The following is a 12,046-nucleotide window of genomic DNA, read 5'->3' as shown; positions in this document are numbered from 1 at the left end:
GCGTTCTTAGAGTGGGCATTCACAGAAGAAGCAACACTGTTGTTCAGTTAGTACAAGAGAATCCCAATTATGAACACAGCCCACAACCGCAGTAACATGGAGAACTAAGGCAAAACAATTATGCACAGGAAGTTTGTGTTTTAAAGAATTGGAGCTATTTAATAAAAATATATCAATCCTTTTCAGAGGCTGGGGTCTGCGTTTCTACATTGCATGAGACTGTTATCTTTCACTCCATTTTGATTATGATCAACAGAATGGGGTAGAGGCAGCAAGCAGCATTCCACAGACCCACACGCAGGTATTAACACCAGCATAGTTGCCTGCAAAAACAGTACCACAGCTGTAGCAGCCTCATTTAATTCAACCCTTCCCATCCACAGGTAGAGTTGAAATTGTTCAAGATCCTAGGACAAAAGGTGCCAGAGAAGATAGACCCAGTATTTATTACTCAGCAACCAAGACCAAACAGAAAAAATAATAGTAATAAGAGAACCTCACCAATAGCCTTTCCAATCCCACATGGCCAGCTGGCAGTGAATGATAAGGGAAAGCACTGCAAAGTGCTTTTTCTCTTGCTTTTATAACATTGCAATTTTATATGTGGTATATGGCACACTGCCATTTCCATTTTTGAGTGCAAAAGCCTTGTACAGAGAACGGGGAGTACTGCCAATAGAGCCAGATCTACTGAGAACTCTGAATGAAAATTTATTGTTTCACGGTGAACAGCAAGCATTTTTTTTGTTACTCTTGATTTTCAGCATTATTTATTCAAACAATTAACAGACTATTAATAAAAACATGATCAGAAAGGGTGCCATTTATCAACTCTACTTCAATTCCCTTTTGCCAAAGGGCTTTACGGCCATACAACCCATGTATGAATGGTACTCTCCCAGGAGCAGCAGAATGCCTCATGTGAGAGTATGCGCCGGGCGCAGGCACAGAGCTGTCAGATCTCAACCCAGCCAAACGACATGGAAGTCACTGCATACAGCCCCACTAAGTTGCAGCAAAACTTACCCATCTCTAGAAGCAGCTCTGACCAACCTGTTGTGGTGACAAGCATGAAATCACTGGAGATAAGTAACCAACTGTACATTCGCAGCCACACCATTCCAGAGACTTCAGTCTTAAGACTGGTGTCAGTGTGGGTTTGGGTGTCAGTGGAAGGACTCCACAGAAGGCAGCATTTTTGGCTAAGAGCTGTGCGTAACATATGGTAAGTAATCATTAACAATTAATTACTCATATGATGCTATGAATAATAGCAACTTTTTTCCCCTAATGCAGATAAAAGGCAAATACATACAGAAGAATAACAGCAAAAGGCAATGTTGATAGCACAGATGAATGATTCTGGGTGGATTTCACTTACACCTGGTTATCTAGCTTTTTTTTCTGCTCATTGATGTAAGAGCCAAAGTATTCTTCAAGTAATCAGGATTTGTCTCTTTGTTTTTAACGTAACAACAGAACACAGAACCACATAGACAAGGACCAGCCACGAAGGACGGAAGACACACTATGCTATACAACTCATGGCTTCCCGGTGTAACCCTTTATGCCAAGAGTCTCCATTTTCAGATGGCAAAGAATACGCATTCTCGGTCAAATTTCTATTCTAACTACAAAGTCATCAGACTTCAAAATATTCCATTCATCCCGTAGCTTTTTCACTTAACAGTCTGTTTCTGTCCATATTACTTACTCAGTTGTATTTATGGCACATTTATTTAAACATTTCCTCTATGCTTTCGAATTGCTCCTGAACAGTATAAATACGATCATGAGACAGCATCCTTCTTTCAAAACCCAGATATTCCCAAAGCCATTCTAGGAAGTTAATAAGTATACTGGAAACTTAAAAACTCAAGGATAAAAGCAGTAAGATTAAAAATCGCTAAATCTCAGATTAATGGTAGTGTAATACTGTGAAATTGTCATACTACAGCATAATGAAATACTAAGATTAATGCTAACTAAATTATCTATTGTACTGCCTCTATAAGAAAACAAAACAAAAAAGATAAACAAACAAAAACTTACAAGTCTGTTTTTTAAATGAAATTGTGTGTATTTTAATGGGCTTTTGTGTAAAAGTACTGCAAAACCCGCTGCAAGTGCAAACATTGTAAACCAGTGATGTTAATGAGTGTTTTGAATAAACTCAAAAGATTTAAGAAAATTTCTGAGGTAAAATTTAACAGAAATTAAATAAATGCTAATAACTCCACATTGAGATTCTTCCCGGGAGAATTTCCAATAACTTTGCAAAGGTCCAGGTCCCAAGACAGCTGAAGGAAGACTCAAAAATAACAAAAATAAAAAACATTCCCACAAAAATAAAAATCTCAGGCACATCTGAACGCAAAAGAAATCAGATATTTATTACACTCATGATAGAGAGTAACATAGGCAAATAGTTTTTTATGCAATGGCAGTTGGATTTACAACTTCAGTAACACAAATATATATATATATATATGTTTTTTAAAACTGTATGTGGTATGTATTTTGTCTGTGCTGTGCCTATATGCAAATGCTTGATGAGGTCATATTGGACCTGCTTGCTGTTTTAACCCCATGTTAAACTGAAATTTTAGAAATGGTTATGAGAAACAAATATTAATGGCTAATTAACATTGTTTTGTACTCACAGTGCATGAAGCCAATAAAATATTTTCGGACTCAACTCGAACTCCAGGGTAACTTTAGCAATGTATACAGGACATGCATAAAAGCTTTTACCTGCTACAGCAAGTTGAGAAGTACAAAAACACCTAAAGGAGCTGAAACAGTGGATAAAGTGAGTACTGAAAACATGCTTGGTTTTGCCTTCTTTCTCTTTATAATGCTGTCCAAAAAGATACCTGCTTTTTGAAAGACTAAGAACCAAGAAACAAGCTTGTGCATTGGCAAATTTAATATTTGAATTACACCATACTTCATAAAGTTAAAAAGTAGTGTTGAGGTACTTTTAGTAGCCTATTACTCTTCAATTAATCTACATAAAATAGAATGAATTTTTACAGTCTTCACTACATGTTAGAAGTCTTTTTCTCAGCATCTGCAACTCTGGGACATACCCGTGTGTTTCCAGTATTTGTTTTATTTATTAACACTATACAGTGATATACACACTTCAAATTTAGACGTGCTTCTGATACAACTGCCACAAGTAGTTTTGTAGTTGGGGTGTAATTCTGATTATCAGTTTTATAGGACCTGTTTAAAAAGGATAGGATTATTTTGTTATACAGATATCCATCATAGGTAAGAAAGAACTAGACCAGGTCATGTATATGTTTGTAGTGGATTAAAAGTATTTTTTATCACTGTTGTATTCATGCTTGCACGTATCAGCATAAGAATGCAGTTGTGCTCTAATCCTTTGACTACAATTAAATTGATTTACATGCAAGAAACAGCAGTGCTAATATCAACGTCTTATATACTGTCGGTAGCATTTCATTTGCAAAAATCAGTGCTATAACTTCATATTTCAACATGAACTTGAAAAAAAAAAAACATTTTAAAAAACAGGTTTGGTGGTGGTTTTGTTATTAACTCATCCTCAAGTACAAAAGACCAATATAGAACACAAAACAAACATCAATATGGTGATAAGGTCACCAAAAATTTATACCCCAGGTCAGATTGCAGTAAGTAAACCAGGTGAATGTTGTACAATTTTAAAAGCTTTAGTAAGAGGTAATCTGGAGAAGGAACAAGGCAACTGAACAGACTTGCCAAGTCATTGATACAGCAGTATATAGGTCAGAGTTCAGTTTTAAACTTTTATACTTTAAACTACTACTACAAATGAGGAAAAATAGCATCAAATACCTCAATTAACAAGCAGACCTTCTTGACACAGAAGGACAGCAAAAAAATACGTCTCTTAATATACCTTGGCATACAAGACATGGTTTACAAATATAACACCCAACTGTTTACTGGATTTCCACCGTGAGCATGTATGAAGCATTAAATGTCTCACTTCACTAAGGGGTATGTTGGTTATAGAAGGAGTAAAAGACTTTCAAACTTGTGTCAAGACAGGTTATGAATTCTGGTCTTTTAGCACCCGTTCTCCTGTGTAGTTTTCAAGACAACTGTAAAGTACATTCAATGCCATTAAAACACAAAATAGTGGTTACTACCGCAGCAGTTGCATGAGGGATATATGCTATTCTTTGTTTCCAAATTGGAAATTATGCAAAGACACACTTAGTATTATAATATTAGATTTGCTGGATTTATTTGACCACTAAATCCCCCAATGTCAGACATGTTCAGAAATCCTAACAGCATTAATCCAGGCTGACGGCTCACAAAATAAATAGCATCCACGGGGACTTTGCCCCAGACACCACAAAAATTGACTGGCATGACTAATTAGAAAAGCAATAATGACAAAGTGTTGTTTCTTACATTCTCTTTTCCCCAACGTGAAAAATCCAAAACTTTCATGACTGTACTGATGTTTGGTGGGGTACAATGTTGCACAGTGGCAAAAACTTGTCTAAAGCTGCAGCAAAAGACATAAAAAGAAAAAAAAAATAACTTCTACCAGTAAAGCCCTCACTGCCTATGCCAGGAGTTCCTGCAACTTGTGCTATCTAGACAACACCTCTGAAACCTCCAGATAGAACTGGCATTCTATAACACCAGTTCTATAACACGTTCACATTAGCACAAGCTAAGACCATCTCTCTTCAAGTAGCAAAACACACCAAACTTGTCTTTTCCTTGAAGTCTTCCTGTTTATGTGGTCTACCTAATACATAATGGTGGTGGTTCTTGGATAAAAAACCTTGATCTTTCACCCATATTACAGGCCATGGCAGAATATTGCCAGCTGCTCACATTTATTCCAGGGAGGCATCATCTAACTTGGTCTAGCTTTCCTCAGAAGCACACCTTAAGCATTTCAACCTAAGTACACAAAATAACATAATACCTGTGTATGGTCAGAAGGAACCTCTTGCCCACAGCCAACTCCTGTTGTGATACTTCAAGTCAATTCTAAAATAAGACTATTGTTTTATGTTAACAAAGACCAAAGGATAAATGTTGTCAAATACAACACTGAAATATAACAAGTTTTATGATCCTAAGTCTAACTTGGCTTCTCTGAACCGAAGTGCGCAAATTATACTTAGGCTTACAACAAGCACACTCTGTAAGTGTGTACTTGCAGAGTTGGAAAATGAATTTCTAGGTTCACAAAAAAAAATAAGAATATAAAAATAAAGTAATCTCAAAATCTCTCCCATGATAAAGTTTCCATGAAGAAGTTTTCTCAAAATGACATGACTACTTCCATTCTCTGCCAGCTCAGTTACGCTAATTTTTAGTAGCCATTTCTTGTAATGATTGCTATTTGTATTAATTACAATGTGCTTCTTTCCTTGCATTACTTTGTGATTTATTTTCACTAGATGTGCAATTTAGAGCAAAAACAGTGGAACGTTTGTAGGCAGTATTTGAACTGGGGCAGCATGCAGCGACAGGCCATGCCAGCACTTGTTTTTTTGCTTTGGGGTTCTTGTTAGTTTTAGGCAGTATGTAACACCAGAGGTGGACAGAAGGTCCTCCATCAAGAATGCCCCCCTGTTCTCCAAGAAGCCTCAGCACTCAGCCAGGATAAGATGAATACAGTATTTCAGCACAGTTCTGTAACCCTGCCACTTCTGCCACACAGAAAGGCAGGACCTTTTGTATGAGGTAGCTGCTCTCCCCCCTCCATCCTGCAGGTTTTCAAGCACCACAGTACAGCTACCATCCACACGGGAAAGCCATTCCCAATTCACATTACATCTAAATTAGCCACAAAGAACAAGCCTTTCTCAGCACCCAACTCCCCAGTGCATGCCTTAGGCATGGTCCTGTTTGCAGGGCTGCACTGGTCTCTCCCATGTGCCCTGGTTTCTACATGTGCTGGGCCAAGTGTGCACTGCCTACTTTCTGAACACGCTCATGGGTCAGCAGACAGAGACAGGATTTGCTATCCACTCGTGGCTTCTGACTTCTTAAGCACGTGCTGGTGTCTCAGGTGAGGAATAGTTCCCCCTGCGAGAGACATGTGTTTCTGGCCTCCACATCCTCAGGTCTCCCAAGCACTGCCCCATAAACCCAGATACTGCACTCCCTGTGATGCTATTCCTATCATATAATCATTCTTAACACTACTGAATTCATTACTTCCAAGTAGTCTAACCAACTTGTGAAGGACTAATTTCGTCCTTGGCTTACATGATGGGGGGGAGAGGGGGAAAGCAAGGCTTTGTTGTCCTAATACTATTTCAGACATTTTGCTGTATGGATTGGCAAAGGAAAAAAGGGAGGGAGAAAAGAATTCAGTGGTCACAACTGCTTCATCACGTGAACATTATAACCAGAGCATGAGAAAAATCAGGAAAAGGAGAGCAGTGATCCTTCCTAGCTGTTTCAAAAGAATTTCCATGCAGTGATGTGTGGCACAGTCTATCCTACAAGATAATAGTGAGGTTTCCCCCCCGCTACCGCCATTGACTGGTTATATAATACCTTAATGCACTCCTCCTTGGTCTCTTAACAAAAGCAGGATGAGAGGACGTTCAATTACTTTGAGGAATCTCCTGCTACGTGTATTTTAACAAGGCTGAATTAAGTGAAGCGTGCTCCAAGGGGTGTGTTTGATGGACATTGACATTCATCTGATTTAGGTTAACCAAAAAAAAGAATCCCATTTGTTATCTACTCTAAGACAATTGCTTTTATAAGTTCATTGTTAAATAGATTTGTATCCCCCCTCCCCCCAGTGGATTTTACTTTTTCAGAGCATTCTACTGAAGGCTTAAATGAATGCCTTACAGGTCAGCAGTTTCCTTTTCCTCTTTCCCTTCTAAGAGCTTGGATTTGTGAGGAGATGCCACAGTCTGATTTAGGACAGAGTTGGTGGTAGTAAACTACTATAATCCTAAAGTAACAGAGTTTTACCTGCTAGGAGGCAATTGTAGAACCTAGCTTATTCCCTGTGAGATTTGTAGCTTAGTGAACAAAGGCACCATGCATGCACCCTTCTAGCTCTGAAGAGGTTCTCTGCAGCATTACAAACATGACATGTCTGCAACACAATTAGTCTCTAACAATAATTTTGGTGGTGAAACATACAGATAAACAATGAGCCATCTAACCAAACTGTATGTTACTGAATAATGCTCTGCACCAAAAATAATCACCTTCAGAAATTCTTACTAGTAGTCACACAGGTGCTTTGCTTTTCCTAATTTGGATTTTAGCCCTTTGTGTAACCAAATCAGTACCAGCTGCTTTCTCAGACATGATCTTAAATGGCCAATACTTACACTAGCAGTAACCTTGGTGCTTAAGACCTGGTACAGCCTCTTTCTTAAGTCCTGCTCACCAAGTAACTTTTACATATAGAAAAGGAAATTACATTATTTAAGTTGCATCAAAGTTCATACTTTGGCTTTATTGGGCTGTTTTTCACGTATTGCATTTTAATTAATGAACCTAGCAAAGTTGGATTTTTCTCTATGGTTTTGTTCAAGAAAAAAAATAAATACTTGTCAGTAGAAAATTTGTCTACGCCTGTCTTTGACTAATAAAACATTATCCATCTTCTTCATTTTCAACTTCACCTGATGCAGTTCCAATGTCTAATACATCTGCAGAGAAATCTGCAAAAGCAATTGGTTTTAATGGTCTTATTTAGGAGCTTAACATGCAGTTTCCTTGTGTGTTTGTGCAGAAGCTAGCTCAGTGTGACAGAGCTCCAGGCAACACAGCATTACAAATAATGTGGTCTTCTGCTGACAAACACACAAAGCCATCTAAGACTTATAAGATCTTCAACCATGTTTTAAAACTAGCAGTCGTCTTCTTCATTGTCCCACGAGGCCAGAGTGAGGAAAGGATTTAATCATAGCTTATGGAAAGGAGAAACCAAGTCCTGGTATTCTTTTTTTCATTGCCTCTCCTCTTTTACATTGTTATATTTGAAAATTAGTCAGGATTTAGGACATTTTCTCCAGCTAATAACTTTGGCTTCTGCATTTACTCTGTTCCTGCTCCCCATATGTGACATCAGGCTACAGTGAGGAAGACTGAGGGATTGTTAAAATACTACATGAATTTAACTGTACTTTGAGTTATCCTTTTGATTTAAGGAGCTGAATTTAGCTAAATGATCTACATAGCATTTGAATAGATTATTTCAAATAGCGTGCATTATAGGTCTGTATCTGGTGTTTCTAAAGCTAACTTGGAAACAAACAAATTTGGAAGGATTGTGGCACCTGCTGGCCAGCCTGAGATGGAGGCCACCTGCACCTGCCTGCTGGGCTGCAGGAATCATCCTGCAAGCTTGATAGTTTCTTGCCTTTAATGTGACTGTGCTAGTTGTTAAGTAGCATACTTTGTGAAAATGAGTACAATATATCAGCTGAACTTTTCCAGGGACATGAGAATATGCAGCATGCAATCAAACGGAGCTGGGTGGTTTAATACAGTAGTATTTGTTGCTTGCATTTCTGAAGGACTGACTTTTCACATAACTCAGACAGCAACTCCAGTGTAGCCTCAAACTCTTCTTTTAATTCACACTCATGCTTATAAGAATTGTGTTTGATCATGAACTTACTAACATAGGTTGTTTGCAATTTTTATCCCATGAATTCAATTGCAAGCTTGTGTGGAACTTGAAGATGAATTTGATTCTATCTGTGGGTATTACGGTTAAATTTATTTTGAGGTCATACACTCATTCTGCACTTAGAGACTTTGAATACACTGTTGTATGTGCATGGATATAGCTTTTGCAATAACCAACAATAATAATTGTTTGTCGGATTCAAATTATTTTTAAGTTATTTCTACTTAACCAAAAATGTCATTGAAAGTATGCGAAGAAGCCAATCAAGGAAAAAAAGGTTAAGCCTGCAGACTCCTCTCTGTATCATAGAACCACAGAATATCCCAAGTTGGAAGGGACCCATAAGAATCATCAAGTCCAACTCCTGGCACCGCACAGGTCTGCCCAAAAGTTTAGACCATGTGACTAAGTGCACAGTCCAATCTCTTCTTAAATTCAGACAGGCTTGGTGCAGTGACTACTTCCCTGGGGAGCCTGCTCCAGTGTGCAACCACCCCATCGGTGAAGAACCTCTTCCTGATGTCCAGCCTAAACTTCCCCTGCCTCAGCTTAACACCGTGTAGCATAATGGAAAGCAGAAATCCAAAACTAGCACTCCACAACCACATCTCATTACTCTTGTTTTACAAATCCCATCTTCAGGCTTTCAATTTAGACTGTACCACCACAAATGGCCTTTTAAGCTTCATGGCTGCCCAAAATACAAAATGATGTTCCCAAACTGGGCAACGTTTCCCATAGCAAAGTAGTAAACCACAAAGATATTACACATGAATTCTCAGACAGGAACAACAACCACAGGAGTTGGAACAGAATAACAATGCAGTTACTCTGAAAGGCTGCCATCCTGTGGCACTTGAGGTATGCTGTAGTAGCTTGTTGCCCTGAATTAATGGTCTGTACACTCTCTGAAGTGGGATAGAGTGCATGTATTCGAGGCAGCTCATAGGTAGGTAATTACTTCCTCACTTCTGTTCAATATTTAGGTAGTTTGAAGAGAAGGCTGCAACCTCCTGTATGTATCAACGGCATCGTAGTACAGCTCATAAGCCAGGGCTCAGTTTAAGAGCTTTTATTTCCATCAGATGAACTACTGAACATAACCTGAGAATATATTAAACTTCATACTAGTTCTCTGGTATTGCTGTCACATTAATCCATAAATCCTAGTTGCTGAATTTGCTGTACTACATCTGAGGAACCACTTTTCATGAGTGCTTTACTCCCTTAACCTATTTGTTACTTGATTTGAAAGACTGTAGAGAGAAAAAAAAAATCCTGTAGAGTTCATTCCTTTAGTGCATAAATAGTATTTTTAAGTAGTGCATATTTTTCCAGGTAAATCAACAGGACTTTAGGATAGACATTTCAGGATTTGACCCTGTACCTGATTAACTGCTTCTACTTTAGTTCTTGCTCTTCTTCGTTTGCTGTAAATGCATGTTACTCATTAGGACTAATGAATACATGTTCCTTCTGACACTTACAGCTTTTCTTCATAATAGTATGAGTAGAAAAAAATAATTTTGTTTGCATTATGATGTTATGAATAGCCTGTGCACATGAGCTAGGAACAAGCCTGTCATATTTTCTTTCTCTTCTGGGAACAGTGCTACAATTCTAACCCTGTTCTAAGAATACTTTATGCAACAAATAATACAAATTCTTAATTAAGATGAGCTTGTAACTACTCAAACTTATAATTATGTAGCAAATAGTTGTAGGAAAATGGGACTTCCACCCCTCAGAGAAGCTTTGTTAAAAAGGTTAGAGAAAAATGGGTGCCTGACAATTTCTACTCTATTATTGTAGAAATGATCAAGAAACCACGTACAGTCAAATTACAGTGCTTAGAAATATGTATTCTCAGCTACTTAGGTAAGGACTACATCATAGCTTAGGAAGATGCGTAAGCCGTGTGTGTGCATGTATATGTACATATAGAGAGAAAACTTCTTTAAAAGCTTGGGTTAGATCCCAGGCAGTTAGTTCAGCTTTCTTATGTCTGTAGTCCATTACCTGCAAAGATAAAGAAGCTCACCTACAGCCATAGTCTCAGTTACTTCTCCCCATGCTGGTTCCTTGATTTAGTGTCTGATTTCAGGTAGCATTGTTTCACTGGAGATGCATTTCTCCTCAGTGCTACCTTTCTTTCCTTTAGATCCCCTGGGCTGTGATACCTTTCAAATAGCATACTAGCAAAGCTTTTAGGCACTAATTATAGCTCTCCTCAGTAGCAACCCTTGAAATGCTAACCACATTTAAAACAATAGCCCTGTGGAACTGCCATTGTATACATGTCAGTGCATGTATTGCTGCTGCACCATCGCTCTGCTCTCCAGAGACAGCCCATGATAGCTGCCAGGGGACATTCTCAGCTCCTTCTCTTTTTTCCATCTACATTTACCTTTCCACCACCAGGAAACCATGAATTCTTACCCAATCTACAGCCTTTGGTCCTTACACATTTTCCAAGCTGGCCCAATCTTTGGAACCATTCATAAATCTTTTAGTATTTATTCTCCTCAGTTTTTTTTTTTTTATGGAAAAGGTATTCATTCTGAATGGGAAATCCGGTCTTCACATGGAGGAAAAGAAAAAAAAAGACATAAAACCACCTAATTCAACTTCCAGTGATCACAGAAATCTCTAAGTATTTATTCCATCTTTTCTCAGCCCTAGGAATTACTCTGCATGGTTTTTTTTTTCTTCTTCTTTTTTTTTTTTCCCTATATTTCATCCTACCTTGGGGGAATTCAGCTCTGCAATGCTCAGGAGTCACAGCATTTCCCACCTTGCAGGAAGCACTCCTCCAAGGAGACATGACAATCTGCTTTTCCCTCTTTCAAGCCAATGCAGTCTTTCTGCTGAATGAGCTCTCAGGCAAAAGGTAAAACATGGTGTTGCAGAAGACAACACAGGAGGAAAGCTCACAGCAGCTCACAGCTATCTACTCAGCTGCTGCTATTTCTGCAACCCTATTCCTTGACTTCCTTAATTTCCTTTAACCTATAAATGAGCGACCTCTCCACCAGGCCATTAAGACTCAGGTAAAAAGGAATCTGGGAAATCTCACAGGTGAGGTGAAAGGAGTTGATGGCAATTCAGTAATTGTCAGAATGAGACAATGCCCTTCTTTTACAGGAGAGGTTAGTCAGTGGAATCCTTATCGTGTACATACAGAGAAGGCCATCTTCAATAAATCACACAGATTAACAAAACACTTCACTATTCCACACTAATGAATCCTGATTGTAATGTTTTTGTGTTTTTTGTTTGTTTTTATTATTATTATTAAAAAAAAAAATACTCCTAATTTGGGACCCAGTATGATTATTCAGGGACAAAGATGCTGATTCATGGCATCAGATCTCTGGA

General features: G+C 38.3%; 1 protein-coding gene across 3 annotated transcripts in view; it reads right to left on the bottom strand.

Moving 5' to 3' along the window:
* Positions 1-11,679, bottom strand: part of MAPK10 (mitogen-activated protein kinase 10) — a 155,152-nt gene extending 143,473 nt beyond the window's left edge. For all 3 annotated transcript variants that reach the window (XM_080591710.1, XM_080591712.1, XM_080591714.1), the window contains exon 1: positions 11,414-11,679. The gene's annotated coding sequence lies outside the window, so the exon portion shown is untranslated. The remainder of the gene's footprint in view (positions 1-11,413) is intronic.
* Between the last annotated feature and the right edge of the window lie 367 nt (positions 11,680-12,046).

Source organism: Anser brachyrhynchus (assembly GCF_964034855.1).
Source record: "Anser brachyrhynchus genome assembly, chromosome: 4".
NCBI classification, from domain to species: Eukaryota; Metazoa; Chordata; class Aves; order Anseriformes; family Anatidae; genus Anser; species Anser brachyrhynchus.
Note: the sequence above shows the minus strand (reverse complement) of the source record. Positions and strands in the feature narration are given on the sequence as shown.